Raw genomic sequence first — 17,236 nt, 5'->3', positions numbered from 1 at the left:
TTCAAAATAATTCAGAAGAAATAGAAAAAATAGTACAGAACACAATTCATAGGTTTAAATATAGATACCACATTCAGATCAAATTTTTAGTTACAAGTCGATTTACGGAAGCACCTGTATTAATTAGAATTCATTAGAATTCACTGATTACCGCACAGCAAAGCATCGAATCGTAGATTTTAGAGACCCGCCTCTTGAGTACGACTTTGGCGAAATCTCTGAATACGCTGAAGTAGAAGGCCGAAGTAATGACGTCACTAATGATTTCAAACATATTAAGGTGGCATGCATTTAACCGGCTAATTATATAAAAAAGGTTGCCTGACATGGACTGAACATCTACCTAGCAGAGGGTATGTTAAGTCACTCCCTCCTCTCTAGCTTGTCCTCTTCCGGCGTGCAGCTGCTCCTTCGCTCGCTCGATTCCTCGCAGCAGCTGCGCGCGAGCGCACTCGTTACGTGCTGTGAGGTGAGCACCGTACAGGGCGCGTAAAGTACGCGCCGTGCGCCGCTCGCTAGAGGGCTATGCCCCGCCAGGTGGCACGCGCTGCGCTTCCTCCTCGCGGTCCGTTGATTTTCGCCCGCATATCGTGCCATGGTAAAAATACTCGCTTGCTTGCTCCTCCAACTTAGGTTCGTAACGTAAAGAATGTCAGCGCCGGGGTTTGAGTGCTACTGAAAGACACGTATTTCGATAAATAGGATCGCCTGTGATTTTCTTGTGCTTCTGTTTGCAACTATACTTTCACAGTCGGATCAGTTGTCCTGCATTACCTCGCCAGCTTGATAGGCGCTGAGAACACAACCTCTACATTCCCTCAAACAGCTATATTTTTCATTGGGCAAAATTTGGAGAATATACGGAATGACGGTTACATTACGCGTCTCAAAAGGAGGCCTAACGTTACAACACGAAGGCCAGCCTCCCTTTTTTGCGTCGGAGGACCCCTTCAGCGACGGACTAACATGTAGGTAGGATAACCGGGAATTAAAAACCAGTAAGAGTGCTCGTCGAAGCTGGATCGCACTAAATGGCAACAAGACTCATCAAGTGCGTCAATGAAGCTCACCTTAGCCATACTGTATTTTACCAGTTTAGAATGGTTAGAATAAAATGCCAGAAACGTTTTATTAGTCTTGCGTGCATAACACCTATGGGTGCTGCGATCAGTGCAGAGTAATTTCACGTCAATGAACGTAATATTTCCTTTAGCAGGCATTTAGACAGTTAGAACAAGGGAAGCAAGGAAATGATGTTTAATCAACACGAGGTTGGCACTCTTTTTCTCAAAACAGTCAGTGGTTAAATCCACAAATACAATAGAATTATCTACATATATAAAGATTTGTATGCAAATACTAAAGGGTCTAAAGCGAAGGAACATGCCATGGTCATACATTGTTAGATACAAATCACTAAAAGCAATAGGAAGACACGAGATAACACAGACTTCTTTTAGAGCGATAGCTCTGCTACTCCCGGTTTAAAACTCAGAAAAGGCCCGGCTCCGTAAATGTGGTCTTCAAAGTAAGGAACGAGCAAACTGGAACTTCGCCTGACACTACCGGCGGCAGCTGCGCACGCCGCGAGGGCGCCCATATCTTGAAAGGAATCAGCAAAATGGACAAAGTACGCCCAGTGCTGCTTGCTTCGTATGCGCTGTGCTTACGATGTTTAGTTCACCTTGAAGCGAGACGCAGCTTCAAAATCAATTCGCTCCCTGCTGCTGCCGCACCCAGCAGTGTCTGTGCCATATACCAACGCAAGCAAAACCGTGCTATCGCTCGACAAACTTGGTTTACCCGCGTTCAACCAGGGCAAATTATTATTTAGCAACAGATAAATGGTATTCCATTGAATAAAGTTCGAGGAAAGGTAGAAGTTAAACCTTTCTATAAAACCACTGACAGATACACCTACTCCACAAGAAAATTTAACTGATCCGTATTCATCAATCAACTCTTCGACACAAAGTAACAATGCATCATGTGGCAAAAATTTAATAACTCTGACGTAATAACGTCAACTCTGGGGCTTTTCTTTCGAACAACCCGTATGGGTTTTCTTTGAAGCAATCGCTACGAACAGGTGGACGTCTAATTTTCCCTTTGTTCATTATTTTTCTCCACCTTGCGGGTTTCCGCAGAACTAATACGTGAAACACTTGCCTTTGCTTCATGTTGTCGACTAATTTGACTTCGCCCTGCCATCTGCTAGCCGCCTGGTTAGCTCAGATGGTAGAGCGGCTGCCCCGTAAAGGTGGTGGTCCCGGGGTTGAGTGCCGGACCATGACGAATTATTTTTCAACTCTGAGGCTTTTCTATTCAGGAATCCGTATAGGTTTCCTTTGTAGCAATTGCTAGGCAGGGATGGATGTCGGATTTTCCCTTGAGTCAATATAATAACTCTTTGACGTCTACCGACAAGGCCCTCAGGTCAACGTCTTCTTGGGTCTTTAGAAATGCAATCACTTCATGAGAATTACTTGCCAGAAAATGGTCTTTGATTTCCAGCGTCTTAGCATGTAATTTACCTATGACGCGACTTGCTTTCGCCTCGTGCCTTTCTTCGAAATAATGACCCTGAAAAGATACCCTCCTTGTACGTTTTCGCACTAAACATACATTTATAGACATGCTTTCGCCTTTTTGGATACCTTTGCGCAATTTATCAAGAACCAGCTTGTCTAAGGTCCACTGCACGAGCTTTTATTTTAGGCAAGGAAACTGTCCTACGCTCAATAAAGACTGGTCAGACAACCTAGGTAGCCTTTCTATAAAAAAAACACAACATTAGCTTGCATATAAAGCCAAAGCGCCCCGATTGCCCCCGGAAATAGCACAGAGAGAGGGATCATTAAGATAAGACCAAGCACGCTTTGCTGGCATGCTGCAGGACGGAGGCCGATACCGGTGCAAGATATTCCTTCCGTCAAACTTGTGTGCTTCCTACTCAGAAACCTGCTCTGAGACTTTACATACAAGAGAAAGATGACCAGCGCTTGTTCGTTTAGAGCCGACATCAAACACTGGACCGAGTTCAAGGACACGCCGCATGTAGTCTGGAAGGCAGCACACTTCCGAGTCGTGGGCACTGCTGCTGACCCACTGGTGGGATTCGGTAGTAAAGTTCCGGAGATATCGAAGCTGGATGTTCGAGAGGGGCTCAGTGGCTTGGTCAGCTAGGAGCCGATGCTGCTTAGCCTTCGCTTAGGCGACGCCAGGTACAAGCGCATTGCGTTACTGCACGCCGAAGTGAGTCTGGGCAGACGGGCCTGCTGCTGCCATTGTGAACGTAGAATGTTCCCAGTTCTTCTGCCATGTCGGGGTAAAACCACCGAAAAGGGCTAAGATGTCTTCAGGAAGAATGGCCTTACCAATGCAAAAGCTAAGAGTACGTGCTCTGCGCATACATACAAGCCTATTTCGACACATTTGTCCACTTCATTTCTCGTTCAAAGGGCCTCTTTCATGTTATCCAAGACCCCAGCAGAACAGTTGCCTTTCTTGCCCCCACCATGCGCAGAGCTTGTAGTTTTAGCTTTCGCATTCGTAATCGCCTTCATCCTGATGACGTCTTAGCCCTCTTAGGTGGTACATGGTAGATGATTTAGGAACATCCTGCGTTCAAGGTGGCACCGGCAGGCTCGTCGGCTCCGGAATGTCTTCAGCCTGTACTTACGCCGCGCATTTTAACCTGAACCTGGCATCACCCCCACTCAGGTTGAGCAGTTTAGCCGCCTTGCTGACCAAGCTACTGAGCACCTCTACCAAGCTACTCCGATATCTCCGGAATTTTACTGCGAAATCCCACCAATTGGTCAGCAGCAGTGTCCACATCTCTGAAGACTTCCAGACTACATGCGCCGCATGGTTGACCACGGTACAAAGTTTGGGGTAGGCACTAAAAGGACAAATACTGAGCTTCTTTCGCTTGCACATCAAGTTTCCTAGCGGGCGTTTGAGGAGGAACCTCACTGGGTAAATTCTGAGGGAGTGAATATCCTGGGGCCATAATTTGAAACGTTCGCCTTGCGCAATAGTTTCGACGCCACCATAGTCATGTTCCATTAATGAAATGACTGCTTACCCGTGACGTGAACGTGAACTAGCGATCCGTGCTGTGGAACGCTGCACATCGCATCAGAGAGCGCCCCGTACGAATGGAGAGCGGCTCGGGTATGTTCTTTTCGAGTGTAGTGGCCGCAGTACGGGTTCTGCGCACGGACTTAGGCCTGTTAGGGCCACTTTAGGAAACATAAATAGCATAAAACAGTGTGAAATGTTTTGCTTTACATGAATCAACAGATATCCCCTATCCCACCAATTGGTCAGCAGCAGTGTCCACATCTCTGAAGACTTCCAGACTACATGCGCCGCATGGTTGACCACGGTACAAAGTTTGGGGTAGGCACTAAAAGGACAAATACTGAGCTTCTTTCGCTTGCACATCAAGTTTCCTAGCGGGCGTTTGAGGAGGAACCTCACTGGGTAAATTCTGAGGGAGTGAATATCCTGGGGCCATAATTTGAAACGTTCGCCTTGCGCAATAGTTTCGACGCCACCATAGTCATGTTCCATTAATGAAATGACTGCTTACCCGTGACGTGAACGTGAACTAGCGATCCGTGCTGTGGAACGCTGCACATCGCATCAGAGAGCGCCCCGTACGAATGGAGAGCGGCTCGGGTATGTTCTTTTCGAGTGTAGTGGCCGCAGTACGGGTTCTGCGCACGGACTTAGGCCTGTTAGGGCCACTTTAGGAAACATAAATAGCATAAAACAGTGTGAAATGTTTTGCTTTACCTGAATCAACAGATATCCCCGCAAAACAACGCGTGTAAGACGCCACCAAAAAAGGCTTCTATAAACTACCAACTATCATATCTCCACTACACTACATTACCAACCGAACGCCAAAAGATGCCCAAAGGCGTGTCGTTCATTTAATATATGTCAAGAGCAGCCACCGACATCATGACGATAAAATACAGTAGGTCAAAACTACCAGATAGCGCTGTTTATTTTCCGGTTTTAATAGAAGCTCCAGTCAGCGTGCTCCACTGGCGGACGCATGGCCAAGGCAATAGTTTCGCGGGTGGCAAACGTTTCTGAATACAGGCACTACATCGGCATGAGCCTCCGTTCTGCTATCGTCTTGCGAAGCGTGTTTACTCCTACCTTAAGCATCACTATCTCTCTGTTCTTTCTGTGGATAAAGAACGCGATTTTGCGCTATACGCAAATGAAAATTTTCTTTTTTTTAGAAAGGCTAGCGGAGGTTGTGCCCGCTGGCTTTAATGTGGGTCGTTGAGTTTCCTGCCATTAAGTAAAGGCTTGTGTGGCGGAGCTTTTATACATTGTGGGTCTTGGTAAATTGCACGGAAGTATCCAAAAATGTGAAAACATGGAATTAGATTTATTTTTAGGGCCAGAACGCATGAAAAGATCGCTTTCAGGCTCTTCATTTTGGACAAGAGCAGGAGGCAAAAGCTAGTCAAGTCATGGAAAAATGACATGTTAAGACGGTTACAAGTCAAAGACTTGTTTCTGGTAAATAATTCTGATCATTTTATTGAATTTCTAAAGGCGCACGAAGACATTGACGTGAAGGCTTTTTCGGTAGACGTGGCATACTTGTAATATTCCTTGCGATGTAATAAATTGTTACGTTGTGTCGAAGAATGCATTGATCAATACGCGTCCGTAAAACTTTCTTGTGAAGTGGTTGTCTAAATCGGTGGTTTTGTAGATATGGTTAAGTTTTACATTTTTTCGACCTTCACTTGTTGTAATAAAATTTATTTGCTAGAAACGAAAGGTGTCTGCATTTGTTACTGTCTTGCTCTCGTTTTAACTGATTTGTTTCTAGCAAAGTTTACTTGTGGCCTTTCACCTCGCCTTTGAGCCTTTAGTAATTGCATGCATATCTTTAGACACGCAGACGATTTTATTGCGTTTGTGAATGGCTCCTTTGAGCGTTTTCAGAGAGAGAGAGTGGTGACATCGCATTTGTTATGCGTAATTGTCTTTCCCCCCTTGTTCATACTTTAAATATGCCTCACCGAGCAGAGCCAGCAGCAGTGCACTCTACATGCGCTCACGCTCCCTTGTATTGCTGCAGATGGGCAACCCTTTTCTTGTATTTTAGTGATATTCAGCTGATTACATGGTAGTCACGGTTGCTGGGCTCCTCAAGTGCACACTGTCCTTGTTCTTCCAGTTTAATATTGATTTTGATACAACTTTTTTATCATGGAACACCGCACCACAAATTCTCGGAGAAAAGGCGCCAAGTAGCATTAAGGAAGTTGTAAAGGTAACAACAAAAATCACTGCGAAGTTCACAAGAGCTATGCATGATCTCAAGAGTGCAATAAAGGCGCTTCACTCGTCGAACATGGCGGTAAAAACAGAATTGACATCTGTCAGGGCGTTGACGGGATCCATAAATGATAGTTTTAAGGAAGTCAAATCGGAAATCAAGGCACTTAGAGCGGAAGTAAATCAAGTAAAAACCCACACCCAGGACCTTCAACAGGAAATCAGCAACTGAGCAGAGAACTGAAGGAAGTTAGTAAGCAATTGATAGAAGTGAAGCAGTATGGAAGAAAGTATAACATTGAATTCAAAAGTGTACTGCGGCAGAGAAAGAGGATCTCCGTAAAGCAATCCAAACAATAGCTACGTCCTACGTGCTTAAATATGGAACACGCGAGCAGTTATATCGATGTTGTTCATCGGGTGCCGACGAAAGGAAGTTGACTCGCAAATATTGTAGTAAAGTTAATGTCAAGAAGCTCATCTGAAATATTTCTGCCGGCAGCGACAAAAACACAACCTAATGCTTCGATGCTTGGTTCTATGAAAAACACGCCCGCCTTCATAAACGAGCCCCTCTGCAGACAATAAGATACTGCTTGCAGAAAGGTATACAAGCCAAGAAGGAAAAACAAATGGAAGTATGCCTGGGATTCTGACCACAAAATATTCATGCGCAGGAGCAAAAATGCGAAGGTAGTACATGTAACCTGTCACGAAGATCTAGCAGAAATAGCATGCTGCGATGTTTTTGACATATGATGTTTTCGTCCCATATCTGTTCTAAGTCTTATCAATACCATATACGAAAAACTTCTTGCTAAGCATATTCATTCTTTCTTTTTTAAAAGTATAACGTACTAAGCCCACACCAACATGGTTTTCGACCTTATCACACTACGTCTACCACAGTACTTTCAATAACCCAGGCAGTAAACAACGCTCTTCATTATAACCAACTAGTAGCAGGTATTTTTCTAGAATCAAAAAAGTATTTCATACCATCGATGATGATCTCTTACCTAATAAGGTAACATCTTATGGCCTTCGCAACAATGTACTTGAATATTTTGTTGTTATTTACACAATCGAAACCAAATCGTTGATCTAAACAAGATAACCTCATCCCCTCAGCCTCTCAGAACAGGAGTTCCACAGAGATCTGTGTTTGATCCCTCGTTTTCTACAATATATATCAGTGACTTACCCGAGATTTTAAGGTCCGCTAATGTATTAATGTATGCCAATGACACTGCCTCGGTAGTCACAGATATCAACATTAAGAAAATAGAAGAAAAAAGCGCTAATATAGCTTTCTAAGGTTTCTGAATGGTTTCTTGCGAATAAATTGATAATAAATACAAAAAAACATATACCATTTTTCATTCACATGGCAAAACCGTCAGTAGTGATTCTATCACATTGTCTATAAACAAATGCCTTTAAGTCCACTCGAACGTATCTTATATACCAATCTCGGCGTTATTCTCGACAAAACTCTAAACTGGCAACGCCACATAGAAGCACTTTGCTCCAAGCTAGCATCTGACTAGTATGCACTTATCACGGCGCGGGAAGATTTTCAAACAAACATTGTCAGCATTTTGTATTTTTCATTTATTCAAGGTCATTTGATGTACAGTATAGAGTCATGGCATGGACTTTCACAACGTACCTAGAACCTATTCGACGCCTTCAAAAACGAGACGCCCGCACCCTTACTTTCTCTCAGCGAAATGAAAGAAGTAAACAAATATTTGTCAAATTGCAAATAGTGCCCTTCGATACATTGCACGGAATATACAAAGTCAAATGTATTGTTGGTGTCATAAAAGACAGTCATTCATTTTATGTATCAATATTACGTAAGCCAGCTCGCCCATCACGAAATACAACATTTTGCAACTTCAATATACCACCGACATGGAATATATGTGGCCAGAGATTAGCGGAATTGATTGGCCTAAAAATATGGAATAGCCTACCATTTCAGGCTAAACAAAACAAATGTATCGCATTGGTGAAAAAATACTATATTCAGCAAATGTCCGTGGAACCTGTCTGAATATGTTCATTCAGTGGGTGCGGCCACAAGTATGTATTGCTTTACAAATATGTTTTTATGCTAATTTGCAAACGAGATTTTCATTTTCGTACTAGCCAAGTGGTCCTTTCAATTTATACTGTTTTTCTATATGCTCTATGTGTTCCTTATATTCATACAGGCAGTGGCGTAGCCAGAAATTTTGTTCGGGGGGGGGGGGGGGGGGGCTCAAGTTGCAGCTCGGCCTCCTCCTTATAAAGAAGCATTAGCTCGAGTGCTCCTATCTAAATACATGTAAAAGGAAAATTCGTTTTTCTCGACAACCACAGCACCAAATTCGACGAGGTTTGTTGCATTTAAAAGAAAAACTTAAAATCTAGTGTCTGTTGGTTTGAAATTTCCGAGTTAGGTCGCAATTTTTTATTAAAATTGGCAAGATTTGGAAATTTTCAGAAAACGTAACTATCAAGTTTACAACTCTCTAATTTAACAACTAAAAAGGGTAATTCACATCTGTAAATTGCATCTGATAGTACATCTAAAGCGAACAAAATTGATATGTTACACATGAATATCAAGAATTTCATATGGCAATACAGCTTTTGCAGAACCCTTGTACCCAACGTAACAAATTCACGTAAGATGCAAAATTACATATCAAATTTGTCCGCTTTGAATGATCTCGTGTATGCCGTTTACAGAACCGAAATATCTGTTCTTGACGCAGAGCTATGGATTTCTAAACTTCGCGCGTCTATTTTTTTTTCAAACGGTCGTATATTTGAAAATCTTTTTAACAAAATTCAGGACATAACTCAAACTTCCACTTCCAACATTCGCTAGAACTTGACTTTCTCGCTCAAATGCAACAAATTTGATTAAAATCAGTCCAGTGGTTATCTCAGAAAAACGTTCTTGTGTTTTTCATGTGTTTGAATAGGCGGCGTCCGAGTTGGGCTCGAGCTAAAGCTTCCTCTTAAGGGGAAGCTTTAGCTCCCTTAAATTTTGCTAAAAGGTGAATTCCTTTTTCTCGGCAACCACTGCACCAAATTTGGCGAGGTTTATTGCATTTAAAAGAAAAGCTTTAGTTCTAGTGACGGCTGGTTTCGAATTCTTCATTTCGGTTGTCAATTCTTTATTGAAAATCGACCAAGATCGCACATATTTCGCTAACGAAAATACCAAGTTTAAAACTCTAGCTCAACAATGAAGAATGATATCACAATTCTGTGAATAGCACCTAATAGTACATCTACAGCGGACAAAATTGATTTGTTACACTTGAATCTCAAAAAACATAAGTAATATGGAAATGCGGCTTTTGCAGAACACTTCTACACAACGTAACCAATTCATGTAAGATACAAATTTACGCGCCAAGTTTATCCGCTTTGACTGTTATAATATATGTCGTTTACAGAGCGGCGATATCTGTTCTTGATGCAGAGGTGGTAGTTTGTAAACATCGTGTCTCTATTTTTTTCGAACTTTCGATTTCTTCAACATATTTTAAACAAGATTCAGGCGCTAAATCGAAATTCCGCTTCCAAGAGACACTAGAATATAGCTTTCTCGAATGCAACAGATTTAATTAAAAGCGATCCAGGGGCTATCTCAGAAAAGCGTTTCTGCGTTTTTCATTTATTTGAATAGGCCGCGTCGGAGTTGGGCCCGAGCTAAAGCTTCCTCTTAAACAATTTTTCAAGGGATCAAATACATGAATTACTGCGCTGCCATTGCCAAAGATGCTGCAAACAAATTCTTGAACGCTACGCAATATCAAAAAAAGTAAAATTTTTGTTTTTTTTTCATAAAAGAATTTCCTTGTATGTGTCAAAAATTGTGCCCAAAATAACTTATATCAATGCTTTCATGTTTTTTGTCTAATAAGTAAAGAAAATATCACACGAACTTTAGAACAATATCAGTTAGAAACCAGCAAAGGAGCGCATGTAGCTGATATGAAATATGTAAAGGCCATGAAATGAACAAGTTGAGGACAAATATGTTAATGAAACTGTCGTTCAAGAACCGCGTGTTTACATTCTTGTGCATATGCAACGACCAGTTAAAAATATCAATGACGTTGTAATTTTTCCAATGAATTACGTAGAATTAGCTGTCACCGGTCGAGTATCGTGAGTAATTGCATCGAAATTATAGTCGCAACAGAGAGCACGTATAAAAAGCAGGAGTATTGCAAAATAAACGAGGGCGAGTCAAATGAAAGTGAGCCAATGCGAATATATGACAAGCGGGGTACTTCATTTAAACGTAGTCACCATGAGCATTTAGACAATTGTCCCATTGACTAACGAGTCGCGTGATTCCCGTCTCACAAGATGGCTTGGATTGCTGCTTCAAAAAGTCTGCAACCGACTCTTTCATGTCATCGTCTGACACGAATCTGGTTCCCTTTAGCTGTTTTTTTGGCTGGGCCATTATGGGGAAGTCGCAAGGTGACAGGTCTGAGCTGTATGGCGGATGCTGCAGCGTTTCCCACTTGAACTTTGCCAGTTTTGTATTAACCCTATCAGCGACGTGGGGACGGCCATTGTCGAGGAGCAAGATGACCTCTTTCGTCAATTTTCCACGTCGTTTGTTCTGGATTGCGACACGCAGCCGTTCCGGCGTTTGACAATGTCGGAAACAATTGATAGCCTCTCAAGGTTTAGCAACTTCTATCAGTAATGGTCCCTGACGATCGAAAAAAAAGTCAACAACACCTTCCCGGCGGAAATGACGGCCTTTGCTTTCTTTGGGCACGGTGAATTCGAATGTTTCCACTGTAAGTTCTGCCATGGTGTTTCAGGCTCGTAGTAGTGGCACCATGATTCGTCCCCAATCACAATTGCAGACAAGAAGTCGTCACCCTCATTGCGTTACGGGATCAGATGAGTCAAGGCAGCGCCGAACGCCTCCGCCTTCTGGTGGTGGTTCAAGATCTTGGGCATCCATTGCCCACACAAGAGTCGATAACCGCGATGTTCATTAATTATGTGACTTCTTGTACATGGACCTTGGCGCGAAATCCAGCCTGAGTTCGCAATGTTCGCGGTGAAATGTCGTTTCGAGCGTGAAAAAGACATTCTAGACAAAATCCAGAATGATTTTCAGTGCCGGGGGCTGCTTTGGTCGGCGGTGCATAGACAGCACGAAAAACTTTCGGGGGGGGGGGCTGAAGCCCCATAAGCCCCCCCCCCCCTGGCTACGCCACTGCATACAGGGAATTATTGTGTCCCAGACAAGCTTATTGCCAATTATATATTTCTAAATGGCCCCACTACCAGCATTTCGCTAAGGGGCCTTACAATGTTTGCATACACTTTGTACTAACCTTGGAGAAAAATAACCTTGAATCAATAAAAAAAACATGTGCAATCCACTCTCAGCATTCTTCCTTCCATTAGCATTCTGCAGTAGCCCCAACGTTCCTTGAATCTGTTTGGTCCAGCTTGAAGGGGGACAAGGGACACAAAAAAAGAGGACCTGCGCTTACTGCCAACTGAAATGCTAGTGTGACACAGTTTTATATAGAAATAAACAGAAGGAAAAACGACATTAAAGCAATAAGAGAAAGCAAAGTTGCCATCACCGCTCATTGCTCACGCTGACGTTGTCTAAGAATGCCAACTCCGTCCCTGATAAGGCCGGAGATGGCGTACTTATGCATAGGCACACTGGACCTGCCATGCTAACCGATTCAACAATGATGCGCGTTTGGTCTTGCATGAGTGTAACAATTACTTTCCTTTTTTCGAACAGAGGGGTACATTCGCATGCGCTGCAATGCAGGGCTAAACAACCTTTCTTTCTATTGTTAACATTGTTCGCATGTTACCACAGACAATTGGTAAAACACATGCCGGTCTTGTCCACTCAGCATGCGCGGCATTTCAAGGGAATTCTTTACACAATTCTATTCACCACAGAGTCTGAAGAAAAACCAACTAGCCCAAACCATTACCCTTATAAGTTCCTTGAGATGTTCAAATACAGAAATGAATTGAGCACTAAAACTAACATATAACGCCCTTGAAGAAAATAGCGGCCGACGTGCAAAACTGGCTGGCCAGTTACAGTTGTGAAACACTTTATGTGGTAGTGATCGGACTGATTTGACGAGTGGAGCTTCTGCACAAGCCACCGCATTAAGATGTCCGTCAGTGTGTGGCATTGCTTGGGGTTTCTAGGAACAGACGCTAAATTGGCAGAGCTTTCAGGCGCCAAGGTTTTACGTGTCTACAAGTGCAGTAGAGAAAAGCCGACAAATAAATAAGCATTAGCAGTCAATTGTATATTTTGTATTTTATTGTTGTGAAAGTGTATTTGTGATTTCTCTTTTCCCGGTTAAACTAAGGTGCAAGAAAGAGTCGGACAATTTTCAGAAGCGCTCACGCGTGTGCGTAGTTCTGTAGCTTGCTCCTCATTTCCGCAGAACGTCGTTGGTGAGTGAAGTCACCCTGTTACTTATTTCTCTCCTGCAACACTCGCAAACGTATGCCATTATTTTCGGATCAACAGCGAAAAAAAGGGAACGACTTGAAAAAAAAAAAAACAGCGGACACCTTTCTCTGTACCACCAGTGTGGAGCACAACTTTTCTAGATTCTCACATAACACATATCTTTCTAATATGTTCACAGCGCAGGAATTATCCCAAATAATAGCCGGTGTAAAACTTCGCCAACTACTAATCGCGCAACACATTGACTATGTAATTCGACGAGTGCAGCGGTGGAACTTTCAAAGAAAACTTTTAAAGTATAGGAATCGGGAAGCTTGGGCGAACATATATTAGTGACAGCTTCCTGTAAATACCTGTGACATTTACCAATACGATAATTCGGTGATTTGCTAGTGTGATTTTTACAGCATTTTTATGGACACCACGCATGCAACTCACCCTCTCATTATTCAGTTTGGAGTAGCATGTGAATTTGTATTTATGTGACGCTTGCATGCCTGTGTTCTCATTTTATGGTTCTAAGGCTTCAGAAGAAACGCCACTCAAGAACAAGTGTCCGGACACAGGCTGAGATACAACCAGTTCATCCACATCCACTGTACCGACAAACTATGGCGCACTTTTCCCTGTTTCTCTCTGCAGGTGAAGAAATTAAAACACAGTATTGCAATGTGCGTACATTCTTCCATCAAATGAGAAACTCTTAGTTATCAAGAAACTAAAAAGAAAGAATCCTACAAGAAGCTCTTGCGCTAAGCGCGTAATGTATTTCGAAATAGTGCGTACTGAACAAACCACTAACCAAAACATCCAAACACTTTTTTCCAAATATTGCAGCACACAGTAGCTGGCGGCAAATTTTTTGTATAAAATACAAAATTTCCTTTACCACCAAGATTGCATGAAGACAGAGAAGGAACCAGAAATTTACTAGGTAAAAATATGCTATAGAATTAGCTGGAGTGCTTAGGGTACGATGGGTACAACGCATTCCTTCGTTTTCATTTTTACGTTACCAATATTGGCAAATAAACGTTCATTTAGTTGTAATTGCTTATTTTATGTAATATCTCTTCTGCCCTTGTCTATATCCATGCGGCAATTTCTGCAATAAGATTTCTCGCGTAACCCCCCTTTCATTTGCGGCGGCCGCCTGCTTTTTCAAATCTCTTTTTTTTTATTTCTACGTTCCACAGCGACGAATAATTATATTGTTATCATGATATCATTAGAATTATAACCGCCTGCAAGAATTTTATTACCGGCAAAAAACTACGTTGCAGCATCTCCCCATCCCCATTTAGTTCCTTGTTCACATACAAATTACCATGAGACATTTCATGCATAATCAATGACAAATAAAAAGCCACCATTTACTATTTATAATTTCTTCTGTAATCGTTTGCGACACTTCTACATTGTGAAGCGCTATCGCTGTTGTGCAATGTTTATGTTGTCAAAAGCATTATTGAAACAACCTGTAACTAGACGTCAAGCATAATTAGGCAAACTTCTGCATAAAAGCGATCATATTGACTTGCTCTGTGTTCTTCAAGAAAATCCACAAGGTGTTGAGCATCATAAGTTCTTAGATACGTAGGTTTCTTTCCCTAGCACATTAAAGCAAAAACGACGACATTACACGTACGGGACAGTGTTAATGAAATAAAAGCTGCCACAAGAATTGCACATTTTGCTTTTCATGAAGGCAAGTAAGTACAAATGATATGAGTGAAAACTGTAGCACTCGCAAATGAAATCCTCACCTCTTGAAAAGGAATAGGTTGTATTTTTGGTAAATGTTGAATGATCGAAGCATACCAGGTAGAAGGCGATGTCTCTCGCTGAAGAGTTGGCAAAAGTACGCATCGAAGAAGATTATAGAAAATTTATCTAACTAATGTGCGCACGAATAGCGCCTACTCCACTTAAGCATTCCGGAGGATCTATGGGCCTCCTGTACCCACGTCTGTGATTACGAAGACCAATCAGTAGTGAAAGGAGTAAATACCTAATGACTTCACAACAATGCGCATGAAGTTGACAAACGCTCATATTATGTAATCAAATGTCCACTCGTTATCGCGATCAAGTTTCATCAAGCCCTTAAATCGAAATTTTCAGTGATCGCTGGTGCACTATCCAACGTGCGCATGGTGCTGGCTGAGCTGTAATCCACAATGTGTGAAAAAGTAGTGCACACGTCAGATATTGGAACCGATCACTACGCAGTAATTGCGATTGACTGAATCCTGATTAAGCTGGCGATCGAAAGTCTCACTGTAGCAAAAGTCAATTTTCATCGAGCTGAACCCGTGTGGGGCACTTTGCGAATTCAAATTGTTCAATTTATAGCAGTACCAGACACTTTTAACGGGGCACCAGTCGACATTACTTTGTTGGCTATTAACAAAGACACAATGCAGAAAATGAAATCTAGAAAATCTGATGACACGTTCATCTTTTGAAGAAAAAGTATATAACTGGATTAACCTGACGCTGCGATCACGAAATCTGCAGTTTATTAGATAAAGAAGGATTCCTAACCCCCCGTGGTTCTCACCGTATCATGCACGAAATTTTGGTGATCTTGAAAAAGTTTAGAACACGGAAGGCGTGACGTATGCCTGGCTTGTATTACCACTTTCAACACTTTATAATTATTTTATTATAGCGGGATCGCGATGGAATTAAGGATGTAAGGATGACCATGTGATGGCTCAGTGAAGCGCCCGGGAGAATTTTTTGTATACAGAAAAAGTTGCAGGGCAAGCGAGCATTAGACAATTGGAGTTTTGATTGGTGATGACAAGAGGTGTCCCTGAGACTGGTGCAACACAAAGGAACACAATAGTCGTCTCACTAAGGAGTGTCAGCTGCTTCTTAAAGCAAACAAAGTAATAACTGTTTTCAGAAGATCGCAAAGCAGTAAGCCCTTATAAAGACAATAACATGTAAACAACAAGACTGATTCTTTGTCTACAGCGGATGGCAGCTGCATTTTACTAACACAGTGGATTCTGCAGGAACTTGAGTAATGCCTATACTCTAAGGATATTCTTGTGCCACTTAATTTGGGGCTTTTTACCCAAAACACAATATCAAAATATTTCCGTTACCTCAACCAGTATGGAGATTTGCTTTAGTGTAAGCATTGACGGCAGGTCAGTTTTTGAGGGTGTGATGAAGTGTTGGCCTGTACTTCGTGTAGTCAGCCAGAGAGAGTTCGTTCCTAACTACAGAAGACTCCCACGAAGACTTACTGAGAAGAGAAATAACACAAACAACATGATGTAGCTTGGTTCACACTGTTGACTCAATACAAATTTAATTCTTTAAGCATTGTTCAATATTGGGTGTAGTTTGGAGGGGAAAGCGCCACATCATGCAATATAGAACACGTGTGTGTGGCGACATTGTTCACAGTACAATCATGAACTAAGTTATATCTTTGCACATGCTCTTCGAAAAACTGGCGGCAATATTGGCCTAAATAGTTTACATGTGATGTTATTAGACGTCTCTTTTTCTCTTTTGACAATCCACCAGTGCTGGGTTGGTCGCTTGTATCCCTCTGTGTTCGTCACTTCCTTCCACATTTACACACTGAACATTTATGATTTTAGGAGCTGTGCAAACTCAAGTTATAAACCCGAAATTTCGCTCTAGATAAATGGATGGGCTCGATGAGGCGACGCTGGTTTTCCCTAAACAGATGGTAAACATGTGTTGCCAGGCAGATCCGCGTATACTCTAAGTTGGTGTCGATGCGACTTCCCACTCCGAAGCGCAGCCATTCGCGATCGAAAGGGGATACGATTATAATTATCCAGTGCTACTAGTGAACTGCACCACGTTGCGCGATATCTGGATGTGCAAATCACTCTCAGTTGGCAAATATTTTATATGAGGAACCCAGCCATAAACACTGGGCCTATTACCTCCTATAGACAAGCACATGAGATCACTCTAAATGGTGGCAGCTTTAATCCTTTCAGTTCACAGCTAGCCTGCCAGTGTCAGTACTCCAAGCATGACCGCATGCAATTTTTTTCTGTGTTTGTTTACCTAAATAAGATATTTGCTGTTTCCTCCGAATTTTCATTTGCTGCTTTGTAGGTATGTGGTATATAAAGACAATAAGTATCCACTCGTATTGTACAAGGACGCTACACCGGGGACCCCTGACGAATTTCTCAGAAAAAACTTAACAATTGCAGCTTCGTGTCATACTTCGTGCGGATGACACTTATATTTTCAGAAATATTTGTTTCTTCAAGCAAATGACTGCAATCTATTTTAGCATGCGTCAAACGCTCGTGCTCATTGATTGTTTGGGCATACCTGAAATGGCTGGACCTGAGTCAGTCCGTAAATATTATATTTGGTTTATAATACCATCGT

This window comes from Dermacentor andersoni, unplaced genomic scaffold (assembly GCF_023375885.2).
Source record: "Dermacentor andersoni unplaced genomic scaffold, qqDerAnde1_hic_scaffold ctg00000039.1, whole genome shotgun sequence".
NCBI lineage: Eukaryota > Metazoa > Arthropoda > Arachnida > Ixodida > Ixodidae > Dermacentor > Dermacentor andersoni.
The sequence above is the reverse complement of the archived record's forward strand: the minus strand, read 5'-3'. Positions refer to the sequence as shown.